Genomic DNA, 15754 nt, shown 5'->3' with positions numbered 1-15754 from the left:
GAGAATAATTTGTAGAATACTAACCAAGCCCCCCCCCCCCCCACCCAAACTTTCCTTTTAATCATAAGGACAAAACAATTCAATAATACCCAAAATGGGCATGTAAAAGAAGACAAGGGAGAGAGCATTTTAGGGATATCACATGCAAAAGTAAAAATTGGGCACCAGGAGATAAACCATGCAGCAAATTCACATGCAAAAGGAGACAAGCAAGTTCACATGCAAAGCAAAAATTAGGCCACGTTTCAGAAACAGTGCTGATAATTTCAGCAACAGTAGAAGCATAGTGACAAATGACAAGTACCAATGAGATGTCCACACCATTTATTTATACATAATTGTAATACCATTATATCCTCATTCAGCCTATATAAGAGGAGTTTCATTCATTGTAAAAACACACCTCAATATCTCAACACAGCAGAGACACACCACCATACTCACACCATCCTTCAATCATCTTACACTCAAGCATCCAAAACCTCCATAGCATCTTTTATAAACATTTTTTTGTAAACACTTCCCTTTGTAAATATTTTATATATCAATAAAAGTTCAAGTGTACATATTCAAGCAATCTCCAAGTCTTAAGTTTTCTTTTCTTTCTTTAGTGTGTTTGTTTAATTAGATTTCTAGTCCAAAACAGGGAAACACTTTTGTAGTTATATTATTAACATGCTAAACTGATGATCATACTTTGTTCGAGCATTTTGTTATAGTTGAATGCTTGCCATACAAAGAACTGGACATTAATCAGGGTACCTATGAGTTCTTCGTACCTCTGAGTTCAGCCGTTAAGGCCTTATACTTGTATTGTGAGTGGCTGTCATGTTGAAACATGTCGAGTTCCATGTGCAAGGTTTTATGTCTAATTGTTATAATGGTCATCCGACTATTTAACCGGGTCTGCTGTGCGAATATGGTATCAGAGCCAACTTTAGCATTTTAATAGTATAATTATAATAGTAAAGTACCTTGAGGACGGAAGTCATTAACACAACTGATATCATACTTGTTTATTTTGTATGAACAACAAATATGATTTTCCTTGTAGATCTTGTCAACCACAACCACCAGATATTTATTGTCCCAGACACCCAACTATAATTAGCATAAAGAGAAGATTAGCATATATATCCAAAAGAATTAGCAGGACTTTGAAGAAGCAGAAGTTTTATCTTGGTTATCTTGAACATCCTTCATTTATCCGTAAATATAATAACACAGAAATGCAACATAAAATTTTACAAGCAAAAAGAGCAACAGATCAAGTTTTAGAAACCTTGAGAGAAGAAAGAGAGTTTCTAAGAAACCAGTTAGCCGTAACTTTAGAGAAAGGTAGACGGTAGTTTATGACATATTATCTTAATTTAGAAATTAGTAAACCTCAAAAAAGAAAGATAATCTTAGACCAAAATAGTTTAGTTTGTTATTTACTATTGAGAAAGTATAATCATATTTTGTATAGTGAAGAAAATCCACAAGCCAATAGTATCGTAGATCTTATTATTAGTCAAGCAGGAAATATAAAATTAGAAAATCATAAGCATAATTAATTGTTAAACCAGTTGTTAGAGCATTTCCAGAAAAATTCCATAAAAACAATTAGACAAAATTTAGATTATATTACATCTCAGTTAGAAGATAATAATAAAAATATTCAAAGGTTTCCTAGCAAAAGAGAGATAAAAGAGCTTGTTGACCTCATAGATAGTAAGCCGAAGCAAGTAGAACTTAAAATCATTAGAAATAGTTGAGCAGTTAAAATTAGAAGGTCAAAAAATTCAATTAGTGCAAAAAGAGTTGAGTGAACAAGTAGATAAGTTGCATAATAAAATACATAAATTATTAGTTTAATGACCGATTCTAGAACTAGCAGAAAATATATCCAAGTTTTGAAAGAAATTAGTAAGCTAGATAAAGAATCAGTAGGTTTAAACTTATGCTTAATAAATTATGTTATGACAATTAATGAATTTAGTAAATATATTAAAGTAAGCATAAGAACACAAAATTATAATATGAAAGGAGAGTATAAAAATTTGTGTATTAGCTTAATGTATATTGGTAAAGTGTCTGATAGATATAATCATAAGTTTAATTTAGAATTTCAAATTTTAGCTCAAACATTTGGTAGTAAACATGTAAATATGATAGAAGCCAAACCCATAGATAATAGCTTTTTAGAAGGAACTTAGTGGACATTACCCAATTTACAATAGCAAAAAATAGACAACCAGTGTCACATCCCGGCTTGGGTGGCCCGTTCCACCATCGTAGCACGATATTGTCCGCTTTTGGCTTACCATTCTCTCACGGTTTTGTTTTTGGGAACTCACGAGCAACTTCCCAGTGGGTCACCCATCTTGGGAGTGCTCTGACCTCTTTCTCGCTTAACTTCAGAGTTCCTACAGAACTTGAAGACAGTGAGCTCCCAAAAAGCCTCATGCTAGGTAGGGATGAGAATATACATTTAAGGATCACTCCCCTGGGCGATGTGGGATGTTACAACCAGATAAAGTACAAATATGTGAAACTATTTAAATTTATTAATATACAAATTTTAATTTATTTTTTGACCAAAAAAGAGTTTTTTTATTTTTTAATTTTATTTAACACTCTTCAAACTTAAAAGACTCAATTAATGTACCTAAATGTTAGTACCGAAATGTATTATATTGAACTAATGTATTTAAATGTTAGTATCAAAATGTATGTACTGAAATATATGCACCGAAATGTATTATATTAAATTAATGTACCTAAATGTGTGTACCAAAATGTATGCACCGAAATGTTAGTACCAAAATGTATTATATTGAATTAATGTACCTAAATGTTTGTATCAAAATATATGTGCTGAAATGTGTACCTAAAAGTCATCTTTGCCAAGGATTAAAATGAAGTTTTCTAGTATATTTATATATACATATTACATCAGTTGACTTTGTAAAGCCTTAGAAGGCAAGTATTAGAATACAATACAACAGTAAAGACATAGACTAAGTGAATTGTGCAGTGCAGCAAATCACGTCATAATGGCAGATTTGTCTACTTGATTTGCTGGACTTGTAGTAATCTCTTTATCCCCCCTTAAGCGAAACTGAATAAAGTGAAGATTGAGCTTGGAAATAAGGATGGAGAACCGTTCACGAGATAGTCCTTTGGTGAAGATCGGCAATTTGGCGTTGTGAAGGAATATGCTGAGTGGCAAGGACCCCGTGAGCAATTAACTCACAAACAAAATGGTAGTCAATTTCTATGTGCCAAGTGCAAGCACAGAAGATCGGATTTGCAACCATTTGAAGAGCGGATACATTATCAACATACATGCTTGTGTGAAGTATAAAGAGGAAGACTAATCTCACGAAACAAATAGCAGAACCACCGTAGTTCAGCTGTTGTGGTGGCAAGAGTGCGATATTCAGCTTCAGAGCTTAAGCGAGACACCGTGGGTTGCTTTTTAGCAATCCAAGTCAGAAGGTTCGGGCCAAGGAAAATGCACACACCACTAGTGGATCGACGATCATCAACAGAACCAGCCCAATCAGCATCGGAGAATCCACGAAAAGAGAAGTCCGTTGAGGAACAGAAGAGGAGACCATGCACAACGATGCCCTTGATATAGCGATAAATGCGCTTGACTACTTGAAGATGAGTGGTTTTCGGATTGTGCATGTATTGACAAACTTGATTGACAACATAGGTAATGTCGGGGCATGAGAGAGTAAGATATTGGAGAGAGGGAGGATCAGAGAGGGAGCAGAGGGAGGTTGAGTTAAAAAACTTCAAAAACTCACGTATTGTGTTTTTAAGTTTAAAAAGTTGTTTTCAATGGAAGTATGACAGTAACCTAATTAATAATATTAGGGAAACTATAATTTGTAAACCAAATGATTTAATTGTTGATGATTGAATTATTAATTAAGTGTCAATTAATGTGTTTGTTTTTTTATTGGTGACACATTATTTAATTTGTAAATTTATTTTAAAATTTTGGTCTTCCTAACATTGTCTATAACATAATTGCCAAATTGACATTATTGTTGGTGTTGCAACTTGCATGTATTCGTATCCCATATAATACTGTCCAATATCAGGCCATGTTGCTTTCCAAACAGATAAGGAAATTTTGAAAATATGCAAGAGACCTAGCCTTTAATTTAAGGGGACTCAAGATGCAATCAACGGAGCTAAGAGCATCTTCATGGTGTACACAAATAAAAAAAAAATGTACTATAATAATGTGACAAATTGTCTCATAAAAAAAATTTATCGCTCCAATGAAATAGACAATTAAGTAGTCAAAATTTTATTTTATTATGTGCATGAAGCACTGCCTCAAACTGATAATTTTAGAGTTGCATCCTAATTCTCTTCTTTTTTTTTTTTTTTTGTCAAAACGATAAATTTTGTTAAATTATGTGTTAGATTAGTTGTCGACCGAATTCAAAATCATACTATACAACAACAACAACAACAACAACAAAGCCTTTTCCCACTAAGTGGGGTCGGCTATATGAATCCTAGAACGCCATTGCGCTCGGTTTTGTGTCATGTCCTCCGTTAGATCCAAGTAATCAAGTCTTTTCTTAGGGTCTCTTCCAAAGTTTTCCTAGGTCTTCCTCTACCCCTTCGGCCCTGAACTTCTGTCCCGTAGTCACATTTTCGAACCGGAGCGTCAGTAGGCCTTCTTTGCACATGTCCAAACCACCGGAACCGATTTTCTCTCATATTTCCTTCAATTTTGGCTACTCCTACTTTACCTTGGATATCCTCATTCCCAATCTTATCCTTTCTCGTGTGCCCATACATCCCACGAAGCATCCTCATCTCCGCTACACCCATTTTGTGTACGTGTTGATGCTTCACCGCCCAACATTCTGTGCCATACAACATCGTTGGCCTTATTGCCGTCCTATAAAATTTTCCCTTGAGCTTCAGTGGCCTACGACGATCACACAACACGCCGGATACACTCTTACACTTCATCCATCCAACTTGTATTCTATGGTTGAGATCTCTATCTAATTCTCCGTTCTCTTGCAAGATAGATCCTAGGTAGCGAAAACGGTCACTTTTTGTGATCTTCGCTAGATTGCTCCGGTCATTAGTGTGGATAAGTATATAAATGGATAGAGATAGGAAAGCAAACACAAGATGTACGTGATTCACCCAGATTGGCTACGTCCACGGAATAGAGGAGTTCTCATTAATTGTGAAGGGTTTACACAAGTACATAGGTTCAAGCTCTCCTTTAGGGAGTACAAGTGAATGATTTAGTACAAATGACATTAGAAAATATTGTGGGAGAATGATCTCGTAACCACGAAACTTCTAAGTCCCGGAGTGTGGTATCGGCTTGACTTTCCTTATCTGTCTCATAGGTAAATGTGGAATCTTCTCTGGAAGTACTCTTCCTCTATCCAGGGGTGGTATCTGTAACTGGTGGAGATGCACAAGGTAATGTATCAATGTCACTTGAAGCTTACTTGTAGTTTTAGGCTTGGTCAAGCGCGATACAAACCATGTAGTAGGAGTCCCCCAAGTCGCCGAGCTAGGGGATCTGCTGAAAGAGGTAACAGACAAGGTAAGCAATCAGAGCTCCGGCTGATTGTTCACATTCTCCCTATCTTGCAGGCAGCATGAAGGATAAAGAGAAGAAAAATGAGAAGAGATGATATGGGATACTTTTGCTTTTGAAGAAGTAACTTTCCACAGGCTTATTCTTGAACTGGGCTGGAGGGTTTTCTGGTTTCCTCCAAAGTATAAGGCCGACTGAAGAATTTGAGGGTCAAAACAAGTCCATCAAATCTAGAGTACGTTCGACCCTGCTGATATGGGATACTTTTGCTTTTGACAGAGTAGTGGATGTATCGGCACGTGTGCTGTTACGCTTGTCTCCACATGCTTCCTTGTATCCTTCTCACTTGCCCTATCTGTTCCTCAGGCAGATGCGGTATCTTCCTTGGAAGCATAAGATGTTGAAGATGAGTACTCGAGAGCAATGCCAGGGTAAGGGGTTCCAAGCAGTCAGTTCCTGGCTGGAAGCTTGATTCCAAGTGCTGACTGATTGCTCTCTTTCTCCTTGTCTTGCAGGTAAGAACAAGGCCAAAGGAAAAGACAGGGAAAAAGCATGATATGGGATACTCTTGCTTTTAACCCTGATGATATGAGATATTCTTGCTCTAGTATAGCTTGTTTACAGAGGTATTATCGGGGGGAAATAAAGCTGAATATTTCGAAAGGCTTCGTTGGGAGTGCCCTCTCAGATAAGAGGAAGGGTTGAGCATTTTTGCAGGTCTGCCTGTCCGTTGGGGATGGAGGTCGACATATATAGGAGTCTCCCTAACATCAAGTAATAATGCTATTCCTTTACCCTGCTTGGTCATAGCACGGTAGTGGGAGCTGCCAGCTTCACAAGTTTTAACTCTGTCAGAGCACTTTGAAAAAGTGGTCTGTGGTATCTGGAAAGCTGATGTTGCGTGTGAAGATTACAGACAAGCTTTATCCAAGGAGATCCGGCTCTTGAAGTTGGGAAAGTGGTGCCTCTTCGGTTTTCGAACAAGCAATCCTGTCGGGGATCTGGCTCTCGAGATTCGGAGAACGATGCCTCTTCGATTTTTGAGAAAGCAATCATGCTGGGGGTCTGGCTCTCGAGATTCGGAGAGCGGTGTCTTCAATTTTTGAGAAAGTAATCATGTTGGGAGTTGGGAGTGTTTTCTCGAATATGAGTAAAGGTTGGGCATGTTTGCTAGTCTACCTTGCCACAGAGGTTGACACACAGGGACTTTCCAATTATCCAAGAGTGGTACTGTTCCTTTACCCTCTCTTCGATTTTTGAGAAAGTAATCATGTTAGGAGTCTGGCTCTCGAGATTCGGAGGGCGGTGCCTCTTCGATTTTGGAGCAAGCAATCTTGTTGGGGGTGTTTTCTCGAATGTGAGTAAAGGTTGGGCATGTTTGCTAGTCTACCTTGCCACAGAGGTTGACACACAGGGACTTTCCAATTATCCAAGAGTGGTACTGTTCCTTTACCCTCTCTTCGATTTTTGAGAAAGTAATCATGTTGGGAGTCTGGCTCTCGAGATTCGGAGGGCGATGCCTCTTCGATTTTGGGGCAAGCAATCTTGTTGGGAGTGTTTTCTCGAATGTGAGTAAAGGTTGGGCATGTTTGCTAGTCTACCTTGCCATGAAGCACAGAGGTTGACACACCGGGACTTTCCAATTATCCAGCAGTGGTACTGTTCCTTTACCCTTGTGGGTAATAATATGGTAGCTAGGCCGTCAAAATTTATGTGTCTAAACTTTGTTAGTGTTGTTTCTTTGCTATTCTTTTACCCTTCTTGGTCAGAGGATGTAGTGAGAGTTGCAAGCTTCACGTGTCTCGACTTTGTCAGAGAACTTTGGCAAAGTTATATGTGGTACCCATGAGCTACTGTTGCGTGTGGGAAGTGGGTGATTGAACAGTACGATTCATGTGCTTTCTACTTCGCCAGAAATCTTCGACAGAATGCCCATAATTTCCGCAAAGCTGAGTGTGCGTGTGACAGGTGCTAACAAGGCTGGAAAAGTAGTCTCAACTTTGTCAGAAAACTTTGGCAAAGTTATATGTGGTACCCATGAGCTACTGTTGCGTGTGGGAAGTGTGTGATTGAACAGTACGATTCATGTGCTTTCTACTTCGCCAGAAATCTTCGACAAAATGCCCATAATTTCCGCAAAGCTGAGTGTGCGTGTGACAGGTGCTGACAAGGCTGGAAAAGTAGGTGCCTCTTCGATTTCTGAGATCGACCCTCGTGGTCTCTGAGCAGCCCAGCTTTTGAGAAAGCAAACCTCTTCGATTTCTGAGATCGGCCCTCGTGGTCGATTTCTGAGATCGGCCCTCGTGGTCTCTGAGCAGCCCAGCTTTTGAGAAAGCAAACCTCTTCGATTTCTGAGATCGGCCTTCGTGGTCTTTGAGCAACCCAGCTTTTGAGAAAGCAAACGCCTCTTCGATTTCTGAGATCGACCCTCGTGGTCTCTGAGCAGCCCAGCTTTTGAGAAAGCAAACGCCTCTTCGATTTCTGAAGCTTCGTCGAGTGCAGATTTTTATAGAGGCTGACATTAAGTTCCAAAGCACACTTGAATATCCACCAGTAGAAGCTCCATTCTTGCACTTCTAAGATCTTGATTTGTCCGACCTCTTCTCTTTTCTACACCTTTGAAAATGTCTGGCCCATCCGACCGTCGTTTTGACTTGAACCTTGTTGAAGAGGCAGCCCCGCCTTCTCCAAACAACATATGGCGCCCATCATTCGTCTCCCCTACTGGTCCTCTTACCGTTGGGGATTCCGTGATGAAGAATGATATGACCGCTGCGGTAGTGGCCAGGAACCTTCTCACTCCCAAAGATAACAGACTACTTTCCAAACGGTCTGATGAGTTGGCTGTTAAGGATTCTCTGGCTCTTAGTGTTCAGTATGTAAGTTCTGTGTCTAATATGGCCCAACGCCTATTTGCTCAAACCCGCCAAGTTGAATCATTGGCGGCTGAAGTGATGAGTCTCAAACAGGAGATTAGAGGGCTCAAGCATGAGAATAAACAGTTACACCGGCTCGCACATGACTATGCTACAAACATGAAGAGGAAGCTTGACCAGATGAAGGAATCTGATGGTCAGGTTTTACTTGATCATCAGAGATTTGTGGGTTTGTTCCAAAGGCATTTATTGCCTTCGTCTTCTAGGGCTGTACCGCGTAATGAAGCTCCAAATGATCAACCTCTGATGCCTCCTCCTTCTAGGGTTCTGTCCAGTACTGAGGCTCCGAATGATCCCCCTCCGGTGCCTTCTCTTTCTGGGGCTCTACCGACTGCCGAGACTTCTCCTAAGCAACCTTTGTGAAGGCTCCCTCTTGTTTGTTTATTTTGACTCAAGTATATGTACATATTTGTAATTTATCGGGGATATCAATAAATAAGCTTTCCTTCATTTCAACGTATTGTGTTAAATCACCAAAGCCTTCTTCGCTAAGTTCTTTGAATTTTCTTTTGTTGAAGCTTGTATGTTGGAGCTTTGTGAGTGGAGCATGTAGGTTGAGGTAATGTTCCCTTAATTTCCCGAGCGAGGACAACTTCTCGGTTGGAGACTTGGAAAATCCAAGTCACTGAGTGGGATCGGCTATATGAATCTTAGAACGCCATTGTGTTCTGTCCTGTGTCATGTCCTCCGTTAGATCCAAGTACTCTAAGTCTTTTCTTAGGGTATCTCTCAAAGTTTTCCTGGGTCTTCCTCTACCCCTTCGGCCCTGAACCTCTGTCCCATAGTCGCATCTTCTAATCGGAGCGTCAGTAGGCCTTCTTTGCACATGTCCAAACCACCGTAACCGATTTTCTCTCATCTTTCCTTCAATTTCGGCTACTCCTACTTTACCCCGGATATCCTCATTCCTAATCTTATCCTTTCTCGTGTGCCCACACATCCAACGAAGCATCCTCATCTCCGCTACACCCATTTTGTGTACGTGTTGATGCTTCACCGCCCAACATTCTGTGCCATACAGCATCGCCGGCTTTATTGCCGTCCTATAAAATTTTCCCTTGAGCTTCAGTGGCATACAGCGGTCACACAACACGCCGGATGCACTCTTCCACTTCATCCATCCAGCTTGTATTCTATGGTTGAGATCTCCATCTAATTCTCCGTTCTTTTGCAAGATAGATCCTAGGTAACGAAAACGGTCGCTCTTTGGTATTTCTTGATCTCCGATCCTCACCCCTAACTCGTTTTGGCCTCCATTTGCACTGAACTTGCACTCCATATATTCTGTCTTTGATCGACTTAGGCGAAGACCTTTAGATTCCAACACTTCTCTCCAAAGGTTAAGCTTTGCATTTACCCATTCTTGAGTTTCATCTATCAACACTATATCGTCTGCGAAAAGCATACACCAAGGAATATCATCTTGAATATGTCCTGTTAACTCATCCATTACCAACGCAAAAAGGTAAGGACTTAAGGATGAGCCTTGATGTAATCCTATAGTTATGGAAAGCTTTCGGTTTGTCCTTCATGAGTTCTTACGGCAGTCTTTGCTCCTTCATACATATCCTGTATAGCTTGGATATATGCTACTCGTACTCCTTTCTTCTCTAAAATCCTCCAAAGAATGTCTCTTGGGACCCTATCATACGCTTTTTCCAAATCTATAAAGACCATGTGTAAATCCTTTTTCCCATCTCTATATCTTTCCATCAATCTTCGTAAGAGATAGATTGCCTCCATGGTTGAGCGCCCTGGCATGAACCCGAATTGGTTGTCCGAAACCCGTGTCTCTTGCCTCAATCTATGCTCAATGACTCTCTCCCAGAGCTTCATTGTATGACTCATTAGCTTAATACCCCTATAGTTCATGCAATTTTGTACATCGCCCTTATTCTTGTAGATAGGCACCAAAGTTCTCGTTCGCCACTCATTTGGCATCTTCTTCGTTTTCAAAATCCTATTGAAAAGGTCAGTGAGCCATGTTATACCCGTCTCTCCCAAAACTTTCCACACTTCGATTGGTATATCGTCTGGGCCGACTGCTTTTCTATGCTTCATCTTCTTCAAAGCTACAACCACTTCTTCCTTCCGGATTCTACGATAAAAAGAGTAGTTTCTACACTCTTCTGAGTTACTCAACTCCCCTAAAGAAGCACTCCTTTCATGTCCTTCGTTGAAAAGATTATGAAAATAACCTTTCCATCTGTCTTTAACCGCGTTCTCTGTAGCAAGAACCTTTCCATCCTCATCCTTGATGCACCTCACTTGGTTTAGGTCCCTTGTCTTCTTTTCCCTTGCTCTAGCTAGTTTATAGATATCCAACTCTCCTTCTTTGGTATCTAGTCGTTTATACATATCGTCATAAGCCGCTAACTTAGCTTCTCTCACAGCTTTCTTCGCCTCTTGCTTCGCTTTTCTATACCTTTCACCATTTTCATCGGTCATATCCTTGTGTTAAATGACCACTTACATTTAATTTACACAAATAATAATGTGCATGAGACACTGCCTTTAATCTATGAAAGGCTCCCAAGTTGTGGTTAAAATCAGGGGCAACTATCATCACTTTGTTGTTTCAATAGCTTTACCCTAAATCCAAATCACCGGTTTCTTCCATCTCCCACAATTCATCTCTCACATCATCTTCATCAGTGGGTTCCATCATCTTCCCATCCATTTACGAGTTTGATTGATTATCGTTTGTGTTTTTTGCAATTTGTCGCGGAATTTAGGGAGGATGTGTAGAGCTTCAGCTTGTGTGTTCGCACCATCACCTTTGTTGGCCCTTGTTGGTCCTTCATGCTGTTCACCTTTGTTAGCGATGTTGCATGTGGGATCTTTCTTCTTGTGGACTTCCTATGTCATGTGGTAGCCATCGTTGTTGTGGTGGTCCTGGGAGGATGCTGCGACCTTACTTTTACTCAACAATGGGGAACTCGCAAGCAGTCAAGGGGCGGACATATTGTGTTGATTGTGGCATGGAGTAGGAGCTATACCGCGGAGGCATTAGCTACAGAGATTGTAGCTTCTTTAGGGTTTCACTATTTGGTGTTTTCTGTGTGCTGGGCTACTAGACCCACCACAATGTCTTATTTATCCACCTACGTTATAATCATACCCACCACCAAAAGTTAAAAAATTAAAACCTTATTTCTCCACCAACTATCATTCCTAAAATAGTCTCGTATCATAAGACATAGGAGTAGAAATATCAGCACTCTTTTTCTTTTATGCTAACTTTGTATCTGAATTTTAATCTTTACAGTTGCTGTTTGTTGGTAATATATTTACCATTTGACCAAAGAAAAAAAGCACCATCAAGTAAATGATTGATTGAGCTGTGCTAGTAACAGTAGTGCGAAGACTTCTGGCCAAGGTATAAAATATCGATGATATCCAAAATATCGGTAGTCCAAAAACACGGAAATATCAGGATATTATCGATATCGATAAAAATAATATGGAAACCACGGAAATTGTAAGAAAAACTTGGAAATTTTTATTGAAACTTTGCAGGATGTTTATTTAGTCAATTATCTATTAGTTTATCACAAAAAATTGGAAGGAAATGCATTGCATGATGGATTTAATTGATTTAAGTTAATTATATAGCGAGCTGGCAAACATTGTGAGTGTAGAAAATATGTAGTAATTAATGAAAGAAGTTTAAACACACCATAATCATTTATATATAATGAATTAGTACAATATTTTACACTTTATACATTACATGGTAAGATACATGAGTGACTTAGTACCATATAGAGTTCCTATGAGGTTCAATTTTTTCACTATCTTCATCATCTCTATGTGTAGAGTGAGTGTATTGTGAAGAGTAGTCATCAAATGATAAATCCCCAAAATAGTTTTGCATGTAATTGTTAACATGGCACCCATATGGATCCGAGATTGGTTGACGTTGTCCATAAGCAAAATTATTTGAAGATTGAGTCTCGGATTGTTTCCATGAGTCTCTCGATTCCATCCCAACAGGAATGGGATATGAAGGGTAGGGAAATGGTTGGTTATGAGTATAACCATAGTTACTATTTCCCACTCCAACAGAGTCTGAAGTTATAGATAACGAGTCATCTTCTTGACTTGACAAAATCCCCTTGCCTCTTTCTCTACGAGTATAGTCCTTCCCTATGGCACCAATTCCTGGTCCTGCCCGTCTACTGCCATGGTCCTCATCTTGTGTTGTATGCATGAAGTTTGCCTCGCCAGTGAAGGGGCTCATAAATCCGGGAGGTGGTCTAACATAGTTTCCATATCCACCACCACTACCTCCAGCTCCACTATATCCTTCATCATTCCCAGCTCCACTATATTTATCCACCAGCACGATGTTGTGGTTGTGTAGGATTGGAAGAAGGTGGAATTCCAGTGTTTCTTGGTCTTAGGCGCAAAAGTTCTTCCAAAGAGTCAGCGCTGCTAGATCCCACATCCTCCTCTAATACTCTTTCTAAATTTATCCCTTCATTACGTGCTTCTTCAGCAACTCTGGGAGCTGGGTTGCCTTCATCATTATCTAAATGAAGAGATCTAATCCATTGATAAAGTTGGTTACCCTCTGTATCATCATATTCATCAACAATATCAAACACATCTCGTGGGTCATCACGGTCGACATGATCTATTTTTTCTTCCTTATCTCGAATTTGAAGCTTCATGTTGTAGTAGCAATAAACTAATTTTTCCAACCTACTATGAGCCAACCTATTTCTTTGCTTTGTGTGTATGAGTGCAAATGTGCTCCAATTTCTTTCACAAGCAGATGATGAAGCTGTTTGTGATAATACTTTGATTGTTAACTTTCTCACAGTTGGTGCATCAGTCCCATACATGATCTACCATTCAGCTACAATGAAAAACAATGTTGATAAGCCTAATAACTCCAACAAATTCTATTATAAACTAATAGTGAAATATGTTTACACTCACTAGGAGACATTTTTGTTCGAGCAACAACTGATGTTGGTTCTCCAAAAGTTCTTTTTGCATCTTTAAACCATGTTAGCTGAATTCAATAAATCGTGTTAGTTTAATCCAACAAAGTAATTATTATAATTTAAGTAATTGTGTACCTCATTTCCAAATTGGCCAACTGCTGGTGATGCAGGGTCTAATTTAGAGTATACATTATGTACAGCACGTATAAGGGTACCATCATCTCCAACACCGGGTCTGTATTGGTATGAAGGATTCAAATAATATGTTGTTCAAAGAAACACATACTCTAATAAGAGAAATAATACTTATGCAACTAAAGGAACGAATTGCAAATTATGACATAATTTATACCTGCTGCATGCAAATCGTGGTATAATGTTTTATACTATCAGTCTTCAATTATCTTTATGACCCACCTTGCACCATGTTTTCTTTCCAATTCATCCTTCACTACACGCATCAACTCATATATTGCCCCCATAGTAGGATACACTTCTGTGTCAACGATCTGTAAAACTTTATAAAGCGGTTCAAACACTTGGCACACATGTTCTGATTGAGTCCAAAAAGCATGATCAAGCATTATACTTTCCATCATACGACCTGCATTTGAGCGGCTCAAATTGTGGTTGGCCCAATCGTTACTAGTGAATAGTTGCTTCAACCCTGCTTTATTCTTAAGTAGGTTGTCTAATACAATATAGTTGGTGGCGAATCGAGTGGTAGCTAGACGAATAATTTCTCCTTTGCAAAATTCACGCATCTTTGCCAACAACCAACCGTGATTGTAAATATAATTTATGATCGTTCTAGCTCTTTTTTCCACAGTAGCAACATTCTCTCTCTTCCCCATTGCCTCAAACATAAGATCAATACAATGTGCTGCACATGATGTCCAAAAGACATTATGATGCTTCATTAACTTTTTTCCAGCTTTGACAAATGCAGAACCGTTGTCGGTCATGACTTGGACAACATTATGCTCTCCCACCTCCATGATTACATCCCTCAATAATTTGTAAATATACTTGTAGTTCTTTATATGGTCTGAAGCATCAACAGACTTCAAAAAAATTGTCTTTCCCTTGGAGTATACCATGAAGTTTATGATAGACAATCTGGTCGGGCCAGTCCATCCGTCACACATGATTGTGCAACCATTAGTTTCCCACTTTGACCTTAACTTGTTAACATACTCGCCAATGTCTTTATACTCCATATCCAAATATTTGTTTCTTACCTCATAGGGAGTGGGAGGTTGTACTCCAACACCGGCCTGTTGACATCCCACTACCATATTTTTGAAATGATGTGATGATGCCTTCTCAGCAGGGACATTTTCATAGATAAAAAACTTGCTAATTAGACGCCACATTCCCTCCTTCACATTACCTCCAGTGAAATAACTCCAAACACTCTTTTGACGTGCTCTGGATGACTTATATAAACTTGGGGCTATTGGTGGTGTTGGTTGTGATTCTCTAACACTGCCTCCCCGTCTCATTTGTGCACCACCACTTGTCACGGAACCTTGTGCTTTATTAGGAATTTTATGAATGTGTTCTCTTTCCCATGCTGACTGTTTGGAGGCACGTAATGCTTGTTTCAAACTGCGTCGTTCTTCAGGTCCCATGTCATCATCACATTCGTCCTCATCGTCATCATTATCACTGTCAACCGCTTGGCCAATGACTTCTCCTCGTAGCCCAGCTCGAATATTTTCCATTCCATGTGTTATCTTTTCCTTCTGCTGTTTTTTATTTTTTAATAATGTGGTGATGAATGCCTTCACTTTTGGGGGGGACATTATCGCATTGTTGGACATTTTTTGCTGGATCTAATCCACTAAGATGGTATTTAAGTCGTGTCACTCCGCCACTCTTCATTACTCGACCACAATATTTGCAAATTGTGCCATGTTTGTTTCCGTCTATTGGGTCTCCATGTTCCCAAGCTGGATCACGTTTAGTAACTCCACTAGACATCTTAAACGTACGTATATTTATTTTTCATGAAAATTAGACAATTTTTTTTTGGCCAAAAAATATAGTAGTGATGACGGTTATATAAGAGAACCTAAATAATAAAATTATTATACAGAAGAATTAAATACGAAGTAAAGAAAATGATTGTAAAAATTTAAGTAATTATAAAAATAATATGGAATAATAAAACCTAATATTAATGAATAATAATCCAATTTGATAAAAAAATAATCCTAATATTAAACATAGTAATGATTCTAATGAATAATAATCCAATTTGATAATAATCCAAT

The sequence above is a fragment of the Malus domestica genome, chromosome 06, assembly GCF_042453785.1.
Source record: "Malus domestica chromosome 06, GDT2T_hap1".
Classification (NCBI taxonomy): Eukaryota; Viridiplantae; Streptophyta; class Magnoliopsida; order Rosales; family Rosaceae; genus Malus; species Malus domestica.
This window is presented reverse-complemented; position numbering follows the sequence as displayed.